At 35.3% G+C, this 12044-nt stretch overlaps 1 protein-coding gene across 1 annotated transcript in view; it reads left to right on the top strand.

Annotated features, from left to right (window-relative positions):
- GPC5 (glypican 5) overlaps nt 1–12044 on the top strand; it is a 1362497-nt gene that overhangs the window by 799609 nt on the left and 550844 nt on the right. The window lies entirely within an intron of this gene.

Here is a 12044-nt window from a genome sequence, read left to right on the forward strand (position 1 = left end):
CTTTTTCTGGTGGGCAGGAATAGTAAGTACATTATCTTGTCAGCGTTTTATGATAAAATTTGGCCAGCTGTGTATTTATGCTGAATGACATCACCTGGACTATTGCCTCTTTTTTTTTTTTTTTTTTTTTTTTAAATCAAAACACCTTTTGATTCCCTGAAGAATGACTCACACGTTTTTCAAAAAAACATTAACTATCTCCTTAAGATCTCAGTCTCATGTCTTTCCATTTTCTCTCCTGCAATAAAACCCTCCCTCCTATAGTCTTAGGGGAGGATCAAAGCACTGAAAAGAAGGCTGGTCTTTATAACTGTCCCTCTACTCGTTTTTCTACTTTTTTTCATTTTCAAAACCATTCCTGTTATTCACAATCAACTTTTCCACTTATGATCTAGACTTCATTTTCATCTTTTCCCTTTGTAACCACAACTCCTCTATTTCTTTTTTTCCCCTCCATTATTATTAATTTTTCTTTGGTTCCTTTCCTGTAATTTTGAAGTATACAGATACTAAACAGGTCTTAGAGAGAGATGGGATGAAACAATCAAGTACAGAGCTGTGGGGGTTTGGGAACAACAGTGGTTGGGATCATGTTTGGTCCTTCTTTTCAAGAAAGGCAAACAACATCATGCCAGGGTTTCAGTGACAGTACAAAGGATGATTGAGCATTATACCTGTTAAAGAAGTTAAGTAAGTCACTATAATCCATAAAGTTCAGTATCAGAAATTAAAGGCAGGTGCAGAATATCTAGTTCTGAAACAGTTCAAACTTAATTCAAGTATGCAGGGTGGGAATGAGCAGATATTAGGATTCCAAACAGAAAGGTCAGCACTTGAAGACTATTGAGATTAATATTGACAACTCAAGAAACATGAATCTAGGTGGCCAGGTAGAATTGCCATCATAGAGACAGACCATTAGAGACAAATAACAAGGGAGGAGGGTGGAGAGCAAGAGTTTATATAACTTTACAATAGTATAAAAAAAAAAAAAAAAAAGACTCCATATGTCCTAGGGTAGTTTCTATGTGTGATGTACCTCTACCAGCTCCTATGTATGTTCTATGCTATTATTTACTCTTGAAGTATGGTGAATACACATCAACTAAGAATAACGTATGACCTCATGATGTCTGTAGACATCGAATCTCATATCTTGAAGGATTCATTCTTCCCCCAGGTACTGAGCTCTCCAAATTTTAATGCAGAGTGTTGACATGGCCATTTGCTTTCAACTTAAGTTGTTTCTTGGAACCCAATTTTTGGAAGGTAATAAATAGGTAGACATTCTTACCATCTTTATGGTAATTCCAGTTATTGTGTGTTGTAAAGAGATTTAGCCCATATACATTCTTTCTTTGACCAGAGGTAATTTTTTAAATAATTTTTTCAAATATGTGACTTAAACATGCACATTTAAACTCATAAATTTTCAAAATTTTAATGATATTCCTTTAAATACATATTTAGAAAGATTATAGTTTGTATTGTAACTCTGTAGAATTGAAACATTTGTTTCTCTCTTTTTAGATTTTGATATATTTTCCCCACTAAATTTACACTCAAATGAACTGATTGTGAGATATGGCTCATTATCTCAGAAATCCATTTTCCATTGTTGAGATCCATTTTAATGCCCCTTAAAAAGGATGTGAAGTGAATATAGCCATAATCATTATCTCAAAGGAATATATTTAAACAATTTATTTTCAAAGATTAAAAATAGTCTGCCAAGTGATGTAATTGTCAGAATCACTTTGTATTACTCATTGCTCATACCCAACTATTCACACTAAAGAAGTACCATTGTGATCTATATCTGTCATCAAAGCTACATTCAGTTAGAGGGCAAACACACATCACCATCCTTTCAAAACACAGGTTATGTGAGTCTAAAAATATGTTCCAAAGCAAAGTAGAATTATTACAATACACATATCATATGGGCCCAATTAATCTGTTTTTTAAAAAGTTGGTAGAAATATATAGAACTGATGATAAAATACCAAATAACTAACCTAACATTAAAATATTCAGTCAACAGAACTGTTTTTTAGTATACATTGAAAAATAAGGTATCTATCCCTCAGGCTTGACCTTCAGCACATTTCTTTGACTGAATCTACTGGTCATTTTTGTATCCTTCCCTTCACACAGCCCCATCATGGAAATATCATGGGTCAAGAAACTAGATTGTCAAGATTTTAAAACAAACTGCATTTCACTTCAAAGACTATCATTAAAAAATGTCATTCCAAAGCAAGTATTTCAAATTTGTCATTAAGTTTATATCCATACTTTTCTAAGAATATATTTATTCATTATATTCTTTTCTTCAAATCAGTTATTAAGCACCTATTGTGATTAGAACTCTGTAATATATTTGATTATATTTGATAGAAAATTCCCAAATCCCTCATTGGCTCCGAGTCTTCAGATTCCAAGTCCACTATTTCTTGCCCTGCCAGGTATTGCCTTGCCAATGGATTGTGGCTGAAGTAATGATATTTAATGAAGGACTCGGGGAAATAGCTTTTTGGGTAGCATAACTGGGATACCACATTGCCTAAGAAGGGCAAAGTATAGAGTGTTTTAAAGGAAGGTACTGTCAGGTGTTTGAAGTGATACAGAGAGATGGGAAAGGATTGGGCTGAGGAGAGCAAATGAATGACCTTATCCATTAAGTCCAGCTGTGACTTTTAAAAGATTGTTTCAGTCGAGTGGTGAGATTGGAAATGAGATTGCAAGATGCTGCAGAGTAAATGATGAGTAAGAAATTGAGAATAGACCAATGTTTTTCATAGCTTTGGAATTTTTTTCAAAAGTGGAAGTCCATTTTTTAAACAGTGAGATCTTGTGTGAAACCCTGAAACTGGTAAGAAGTGGAACTTTTATTTCCCCACCCCCTGCCCTGTGGCTCAGAAGTCTCAGAATCAGTATCTGTGGAACACTATCACTTTGAGATGTTTAAGAGGGTAAGGAAGGAAAGAAGTAGGGGGAAAAGGAGCATAAAGGGAGGTGCACAGAAAAGTGCTGTACTGGAAAAAGTAGAAGAGCTTGAAGGATTCTTAGAGACAAGAAAGTATATTCAGACAAGAGACAGCTTCATGTGGGAGGGGGTCTAATGGAGACTTGACTGTAGCCAGATGTGTCCTTCTTACTTCTCTGAAAGCTAATCTTGCCCAGACTCTGCTCTCAATTCTTGATCTAACCGGAAAGCATGTAGTGAATTGTGGCTCCAGAGGGCCTTACCCTTAACATCAAATCTTTTTTTTTTTTTTTTTTTTCTCTAGCTCACCTTTAGCCTGCTGCATTATTATTCTGTATTTGAGCTTAGTTGTCCAGTATCCCTGGAACCAATTAATTTAGAAGAGTATAACATAGTGGGGTTTTTTGGACAAAGGTCTTATATTAGAGAGCAAGAGAGCCAAAGTCAGTGAAAGAGAGCTCACAGGATATTGAAAATGTCTGCTATTTAGCCACTTTTCCTCGCTGTAAAATGTAGCTTTTCATCAGAAGGTGAAATTTGACATATTTCCTCAGACCCTTAGACTATTCTTTTGTTGAGATTACATACATGATGACAAGGTAAAAGCTGTTTAAGAAATTTTCTTTTTAACAGGTATCTCTTTTTAAATCTTGTATTCTGATTCTTGCATTACCAATATCTCCTTTTCCTTGGGCTCAAACTTATGTGAAACAAAAGCCACAAACATCCCCTGAAAACTGAGCCAGATTTAGGCACTGGGATAAGGGGAGGTAAAAATAGAAAACACAGAAAAGAAACACATACACAGACAGAAAAGCCTAAAAAAAAAAAAAATTCCCAAACAATATATATACATACTACAGATAGAGAAAATAGGGTAGTGTAAGATTGAATAACTTGCTCCTATTTTTCTCACCATCTAGGGATAAATATTTTCAAGAAGTGTATGCCTTCATTGTGTGTGAGACTACATTTTAAATTGTCAGGCAGAGAGTGAGAGCTGAAAATTTACATTAAATTATTAAATCTCTTAGACTGTTCATTTAGTTCTTTTTCGAGTTAATCGCTGTATGGCCCTATAGTGCGATGGCTAAAAGCATGATCCATAGAATCAGAAAGACGTGTGTTTGATGCCTCAGATTTCTGATTACACTTGACCCTGGAACAACGGGTTTGAACTGCGAAGGTCCAATTCTAAGCAATTTTTTTTTTCAATAGTAAATACTACAGTACTACATTATCTGTGGTTGGTTGGTTCTAATCTTTGATGTAGAATAGAGGATATTGAGGAACCACGGATACAGAGGGCCAACTATTAATTATATTCGGATTTTCAAATTCACAGAACCTGTGTCCCTAATCCCCATCTTGTTCAAGGGTCAATTGTATTACTTTTTTTAACCTAGGCTAAAATAACACTTCAGACTTTGTTTTCCTCATCTGTACAGTGAACAGTATAAAACTTAGAGTTTGTCAGAATTAAATGATTGACCGAGGGAAAGTGCTTGCACTGCAGCTGCCACACAGAATGTTCAACAAACATGAGTACTACTAGAGTCAAGAAAGGGGGTAAAGCCATGCTTAGGAGTGGCATTTTGTTTTTGTTTTGGTATATGAATGATAACGTTTCAAATATACTGCACTAATTCTTCACCATCCACTAGTTTGCAGTTACTAAACACTTTACTGTGGAACTCAAAATACATCAGAGCAACAACTGTGTTCTCAAGGAATAAGTTCCAACTGGGGAAGTAAAATAGGAATCTATAATAACAAACTTCTTGTACAATGTATGTGATTGTACAGAGCATCTTTACAAGTGGAGACTGAAGATCCTTGTTTGAAGAACTCAATAAGGTTTTCTGACAGGGCATAGCCATTTCCTATTTAGTTATCTTCTCTAATTTCCACTGTAGATGGCTTGTTTAATTCCATAAAAATTTGGAAGATTCAGTAGGAGCTTTTGGTACTGACTTTGGGAAGGGTTCTTAAGTTTCTTCTCAATAATCCTCCAATATCCTTTTCTGTGTTTCTTTCTTAGCACAACGCAAGTTATGGTTCAATTGGCTTTCTGTCTACTTAATATTGATTGGGTACATTCAAGCGTGGCCATGTGTGATCCATCTTTAAAGGTAGAGTCATTATGCAGGGAGGTTGCAATTTATTTATTCCTCGTTCATTCTCTTATCTTTTGAGAGGAATCATTATGCAAATATTGAACACATTCATGAAATGAAAAGAAAAAACTAGCTTTTTAATAGTTGTCTAAAACAAGATAACATCTGCAGCAGAATGGAGTGAATATAGACCCTATTGTGCATGTTGTAAAAGTATATATTATTTTAGATAATAAGAAAAAGTAATTGAAGGTAAAATGTACAATTTTCTGACTGTAAAGGCTGCAGTACACTGCAATGATTGAGGAGACAATATATGTATATTTTTTTCACTGGGAATCTACAGGCACAAGATTAATAACTAAATCCTGCAATAGGACATAATTATATGATTCCTCAAAGCTTATTTCAGATATCTAAGAATTCATGACAATGTGTATAATTAATTAAATATTTGTATTCTTATTCGTATTATAGGAATAGAACAGCTTAAATGTATTTATAGATAAACACATTTAATCTGGTATACCTATCACACTATTATCAATTCAGGCCACTGGTTTGATCTATTTTATTCATTTAGCTTATTAGTGAATAATTAAGAAATAAACAGCCTTTAAAAAGTTTTTTAAAACATTACTTTAAAATCCCCTCCAAATTAACAGTGTTTTTCTTTCTTTCTTTTTTTAAAAATAACTTTCACATATTTGAGTGACGTAAATTTTCTGCTGTGTTATACATGAATAGTCTGGTGTCTAAGAGTAAAATTGCTGAATGCTTTTGTATTGAATCTGTCATCATATTCCTCAATTTCATATGTATATTAGTCTGTGGTACAGCAAAAGGAGACATCTATTTCTGACAAAAGTTTAGTACATATTATAGCTCGACTTTTCTGGAAAGCAGGAACATGGTTTTAATGGGAGAGTTGCATCTCATTCTGTGCAAGGTGCATTAGATGGCCTTCATAAAACCATTTGTTCAGAGTTCTTTGGAAAGTAGAACAGTGGGAAATTCAAACCTACACTTTATCTGTGGACTGGCCATATCATAGAAAGGGGTAGATTTTCCCAATTTTTTTATTAAGTCATTTACCTTCTCTCATTTTCTATTTAAAAAAATTTAAGGTCATATTTTTCTATCCTCTTTTCTGCCTTTTTCTAAGATTTTAATTTCATTTCTTTCCATTGCAATATACATATATCCCCAAAATACGAAAACACTATAAAACTCATTGAGCTTGCACTTTGTATACAAATAACCACATTATAGGATTATAGGGAAAGAATAGTGAATGACTAATTCATAAAGATAACAAAAATAAATATTTCTGGAGGAAAGTTTGAAAAAGTGCTGGGATGATTATCCAAATTGAATGTATCATGTCATTTTCCCCTGAATATCTCTTGTGTTTAGTAGCAATTAATTTTCAGGCTTCAAGTGTTAAAATAGCCTAAAATTAAAAATAGAAATTTAAAAGGGAAAAAAATTTAAAGACTCACAAAGGAAAGTGTAACTTAATATTTTTTTCTGGAACAAAGGAACAGAAATAATTGTAAATTCATAAATATGATGTACACATATGAGAATCCATGTAAGACAAAGAGTAATCTTAAATTATAAAAATAGTCACATAGTAGTTAAAAATGTAAAACAAGGTAATTATTAAAGATATTTGTAATGCAGCTAACTAGTACTAGAACTATCTTAGCCACTGAGGATAGAGCAGTGAAGAAGACAGACATGGTCCCTGCCATCACTGGATTTACCTACTATTAGAGGAATTAGGCATTAAAAAATATATCTTCTTACATTATTTAATTAGTCATATGTGTTGGAGAAAGGGTAGGAACAGGAAAATTTGATTTAGTCTTGATGTCAGTGAGTTGTTTCTTAAGGAAATAACCTTTGGATGAGCTCTGATGGGTGGAAATAAAGTGGGGGTGTGGCATGGACAAGGGAGAGGTAATCCAGTTTGAGGATGGAGTACATGTGAGGGCCCTTGGAGAAAGCAGAGGGTGTCCTGGAACTTTGAGAAAGCCAAGGTGGCCAAAGCTAATAGAACAAGTGTGGCAGTAGAGTAAGTCAGGTGATTCAGGGACAAGCAGTTGTACCACTGTGACCACATAAAGGACAAAGGACCTAGGTCTCTATTCCAAGGACAATTGGAAGTCATTAAAGGATTTTAACCACAATAGTGGAAAAATCAGATTTGCTATTTAAAGAGATTACATTGGCCTCTGTGGGACTAGATTAGGTTTATAATATTGTGAGTTTGCAAAGGATATGAAAGTCAAAGCCTTTCTTCTACTCCTCTTCCTTCTCTTTTTAAAGGAGATTTAACATCTGTGTTTTGGTAAGAAACACTATATGATGTATACCATACTGCTGAGTGGGAAAAAAATAAGTTGCAGGAGAGGATAGTAAAAGCAGTTTCTGCACAATTAAGGCCCTGCATATATTACATAATATTCAGAAAGCTAAAAACAAACAAAACAAAGACTTCTTAACACTGGTTACTGCAAGATAATACAATTGACCCTTGCACAACACAGTGGTTAAGGCTACCAACCATCCAAACAGTTAGAAATCCAAGTATAATTTGTAGTCTACCCTCCATATCCTTGGCTTTCGAGTATCTGCAAGTCTGCATACGTGGATTCAACCAACCAGGAATCTTTTAGTACTGTAGTATTTACTATTGAAAAAAAATCCATGTGTAAATGGACCTGCACAGTTCAAACTCATGTTGTTCAAGGGTCAGCTGTAATAAGAAAAAGTTGCCTACTTGGCAAATTTCAGGTATACAGTAATTTATTCACTATATTCATCATGCTGTGCTCTAGATCCTCTGAAATCAGAACTTACTCATACTATAATTGAAAGTTTGTACCCTTGGACCAACATTTCCCCCATGTGGCCCACCCCATCCATCCCCCAAACCTTGGCAACCACTGTCCTACTCTGGTTCTACGAGTTTGACTTCTAATGAAAAAAAATATGGAAATATAGCTGATGTACAATATGTATGTTAGTTTCAGGTGTACTACATAGTAATTTTATATTTGCATACATTTTGAAATGATCACCACCATAAGTTTATAAATGATGTGTCCCCATATAAAGTGACTACAATATTAATGACCATAATTTTATGCTGTGTATTATATCCTGTGGCTTATTTATTTTATAACCAGAGCTTTTACCTCTTAATCCCCTTCACCTATTTCACCCTCCCCACTTCCCTCCCGTTTAACAACCAACCATTATTTTCTGTATCTATGAGTCTGTTTTCTTTTTTTCTTTTAGAGTCCACATATAAGTGAAATCATATAATATTTGTCATCTGTTTGACTTATTTCAATGATCACAGTTACCTTTATATCAATCCATGTTTTCACAAATGGAATGGTTTCATTTATTTTTTTATTTATTGTTTTGCAGCTGATTAATATTCCACTATAGGTGTATACTACATCTTCTTTATCCATTCATCTATTAATGGACACCTGGTTGCTTCCATATCTAGGACATTGTAAATAGAGCTACAATGAACATTGGAGTGCATATATTTTTTTGAATTAATGTTTTGGTTTTCTTTGAGTAAATACCCAGAAGTGAAGTTTCTGGATCATACGGCAGTTCTACTTCTAATTTTTTGAGGAACTTCATATTGTTTTGCACACTGTCTACACCAATTTTCAATCCCACTAACAGTGCATGAGGGTTCCCTTTTCTGCACATCTTCACCAACACTTGGTGAGGTATTTTTTTTTTTATTTCCTCTTAGATTTCCTCAGGGATCCATGGTAGTTTCATAACATGTTGTTTAGACTCCACATGTTTAAGTTTTTTGCAGTATTCTTCTTGTAGTTTTTTTCTAGTCTCATGCAGTTGTGGTTATTAAAGTTCCTTGATATGATTTCAGTCATCTTATATTTATTGAGACTTGTTTTGTGGCCTAGCATGTGATCTATCCTGGAGAATGTTCTCTGTGCACTTGAAATGAATGTCTATTCTGCTGGTTTTGGATGAAATGTTCTCTATTTATCTGTTAAGTCCATCTGATATTTGGACTTCCCTGGCGGCCCAGTGGTTAAGACTCTGCACTCCCAATGCAGAGGACACTGGTTCAATCCCTGGTTGGAGAACTAAGATCCCACATGCTGCATGGTGTGGCCAAAAAAATTAAAAAAAAAAAAAATCCATCTGCTCTAATGTGTCATTTAAGGACAGTGTTTACTTACTGATTTTCTGCTGTTGATGTAAGTGGGGTGTTTAGTCCCCTGCAGTTCTTGTGTTAAAGTCAGTTTCTCCATTTATGTCCATTAATATTTGCTTTATGTTTTTTTGTATTTTTTTTTTCCTTTTCATCAGTTTGAATGTATCATGCTACTCCCTCTGGCCCTCAAAGTTTCTGTTAAAAAGCCAGCTGAAAGTCTTATGGGTGTTCCCTTGTATGAAGCTAGTTGCTTTTCTCTTGCTGCTTTTAAGATTCTCTCTTTAATTTTTGCAATTATAATTATACTGTGTCTTGGTGTGGACTTCTTTGGATTCATTTTGTTTGGGACTATCTGTGCTTCCTGAAGCTGGATGTCCGTTTCCTTCCCTTGGGTTTCAGGAAGTTTTCAGCTAATATTTCTTCTAAAAAGATCTCTGCCACTTTCCTCTGTCTTCTCCTTCTGGGACCACTCTAATGTAAGTATTAATACACTTGATGTTGTCTCAAAGATCTCATAAACTATCCTCATTTTATTAAATTCCTTTTTTTTTTTTTTTCCTATTCAGCTTGGGTGATTTCCACTACTCCATTTTCCAGAACATTGATCTGTTCCTCTATATCATCTAATCTACTTTTGATTTTGTTCTAGTAAATTTTTTATTTCACTTATTTTAGTCTTCAGCCCTGTTTTGTTTTTTATATTTTCTAACTCTGTTAAAGTTCTCACTGTGTTCATCTGTTCTTCTCCCTAATTTGGCGAGCATGTTTATGATCATTAACTTGAACTCTTTATTGGGTAGCTCACTTACCTACACTTTTAGTTTTTTTCTGAGGTTGTCTTTTTCCTTTCTTTGGAACATATTCATCTGTCTCCTCATTTTGCCCAGTTCTGTGTATTTATTTCTATCTGTTACATAGGTAAGTTATGTTTCCACGTCTTGAAGAAGTGACCTTATGTAGGAGGTATCCTATAGGTCCCACAAGCTTGCTCCTTTCTAATGCCCAGAGCTATATCCTCAAGGGGTGCCCTCTGCATGAACTGTATAGGTCCTTCTATTGTGGTGAGGCTAACTACTGTGAGCACACTGGTAGGCAGGGTGGACCCTGGCCCAGTTGGCTGCAAGGCCATTCCTTGTGCAGTAACTGTACACTTACTAGAGGGTAGGGGAGGCTTCCTGTCTTGTTGACTGCATAGCCTGGGACCAGAGGCTGGTGCTGGCCTGTTGGAAGGTGGGGCTTGGTTCCTGCATGCTTGTCTGTGTATTCTGGGAGGCCTTGGGCTAGTATTGGCTTTCTAGAGTGTATGACAGTGTTCCCAGTGCTAATAGGCTAGAGGGAGCATTCCAAAATGGTGTTTGCCAGTGCCAGTGTTATCAAGGTAAAATGAGCTCCCCCAAAGCAGCTGCAGCCAGCATCTCTGTCCTCAGGGGTGTCTAGAGTTGCCACTTGTCTTTCTGGGAGGCTCACTGAGATTAACAAGTGGGTCTGATCCGGGCTCCCTTCAAGCTCTGTCTCTATGCTGGGACTTGGTAAATGTGAGATTTTGTGACTTTTAAGAGCAGAGTCTCTATTTTCCTATAGTTCTCCAGCTCTTCCAGACATAAGTCCTGCTGGTTTTCAAAGTCAGACATCTGGAGGCTCACCATCCCAGAGCAGGACTCCCAGGCTGGGGAGCCTGATGTAGGGCTCTGACCCCTCTCTCCTTAGGCTGGACCTCTATGATTGTGCTATTCCTCCTGTTGTGAGTCACTGACCTGGGGGTGTGGGTCCTGACTATACTGAGACTCCATCCCTTCTACCTATCTCATGATGGTTCCTTCTTTATGATTTTAGTTGTGGAAAAATCTTTCTAGTTACTCTTCAAGTTATTCTTATAAATATTTGCTCTCTAAGTAGTTGTAATTTTGGTGTGTCCATGGGAGGAGGTGAGGTTAAAGTCTTCCCACTTGGCTGTCTTGGTCACCTCTCCCCTTTGACATTTTAAAATTCCATGTACAAATGGTATCAAACAGTAATTGTATGTTTGTGTCTGGCTTATTTCACTTAGTATAATGCCATCCAGCTTTCTACACGTTGTTGCAAATGGCAGGATTTCCTTCTCTTATGGTGGAATAATATTCCATTGTATATATAACTAACATTTTCTTGATTCATCTGTCATCGAACAATTTGAATTGTTTTCAGATCTTGGCTATTGTGAATAATTCTATGATGAACATTGGAGTGCAGATATTTCTTAGAGATACTGATTTCACTAGATCATATGGTAGTTTTATTTTTAATTTTTTGAGGAACCTCCATACTGTTTTCCATAGTGGCTGTATCAATTTACATTCCCACCAACAGTATACAGGGTTCCATTTCCTCCACACTCTTGCCAACACTTGTTATCAACATATATTGTTTTCATACTCTATATAATTGCTTAATGTTATACACTGAATATTCATTAGCAGAATAAAATCCATTCGCTCTTCTCATCTTTAAAATTCCCTTTGAAATTTAATCATAAATTTGCCTTCTACTGACATGACCTATTGATGTAATTTTAAAGTGACATGAATATAATTTATCTTCATGTTAAATTAGAAAAGACATTCCCTGTGAGTATAATTTCGTCTTTAATTTCTGTTAACAAGTAACATTTAATCTCAAATTTTTGAAATGTTTTTCCAACTCTTGATTTTAATATCCAAAACCTAAGTAATTTCTAAAA

The sequence above is a fragment of the Balaenoptera musculus genome, chromosome 18 (assembly GCF_009873245.2).
Source record: "Balaenoptera musculus isolate JJ_BM4_2016_0621 chromosome 18, mBalMus1.pri.v3, whole genome shotgun sequence".
Taxonomy (NCBI): Eukaryota; Metazoa; Chordata; class Mammalia; order Artiodactyla; family Balaenopteridae; genus Balaenoptera; species Balaenoptera musculus.